The following is a 906-nucleotide window of genomic DNA, read 5'->3' as shown; positions in this document are numbered from 1 at the left end:
TATATGTTGTAAGCAGCTATTTCCAGATACTTAGAGATAATTATACTACATTGGATTGCAGCCATATATGGATTCAGAAGTGTTTTTCTTCCCCAGTGTTTTTTTTTACCTGCTTTAAATAGAAACCCACAAACAATTGCCAGGAACTTGCCGCAGAGATTGGTGGTAAGGAAAACATCTGAGCTGACAGCACCCCGATGAGAAGCTGTACCTGCTGTAGTGGTCCTGGGCCTCTCACTCTGCTCACCAGCCTCACACTCAAACACCTGCCTCTCTTGCTAGTCCTCATTGCTGCAGAGACTCCAGGGTGATGCTCTGAGCCCTCCTCACTAACCCTCAGCAAATGATCTGTGCTGCAGAGAGACATGGCTGGGGTGGCTGACTTTCTGCATTTTAAAAATCTTCTCTCTAGTAACCTGGAAACCAATGCCTGTGTAAACTGATGACATGACAGCTCCAAGGCATGGTCAAGGAGAAGGTTTTTATTGTAGATAAGCGAGAGAGAACAGAGACACACACACAGAGAAACAGAGAGAAAGAGAGATGGAGACATCTAGCAGAGTACAGAGCAAGAATAAAAGAAGCAGACTAAACATTGCCTGGGTTATCTGTCACAGTGAGAAGAACAGCAGGGGATAAAGAGTAAAGAATAGAGACAATGTGGTGAGAGAAGTGGGAGCATCCAGAGCACACAGATGAAACAGCAGATCTCTATGGAGAGTGAACAGCTGGGAGAGGGAAGCTATGAACTAGAGCCAAGGGAGGGTAGAAGACTATAGCAGAGACTTTGGAATGTGTAACATGTATTTGTGATGCTGGCATCATGGGTAAGTGTCCCTTTTGTAGAGGCAAGGGAAATGAATGGCTCCTTTTGCTAGAGGGGAACCAAATTCAAAAGTTCCTGAG

The sequence above is a fragment of the Mus caroli genome, unplaced genomic scaffold (assembly GCF_978045245.1).
Source record: "Mus caroli unplaced genomic scaffold, Mus_caroli_1 scaffold_11, whole genome shotgun sequence".
Lineage (NCBI taxonomy): Eukaryota > Metazoa > Chordata > Mammalia > Rodentia > Muridae > Mus > Mus caroli.
This window is presented reverse-complemented; position numbering follows the sequence as displayed.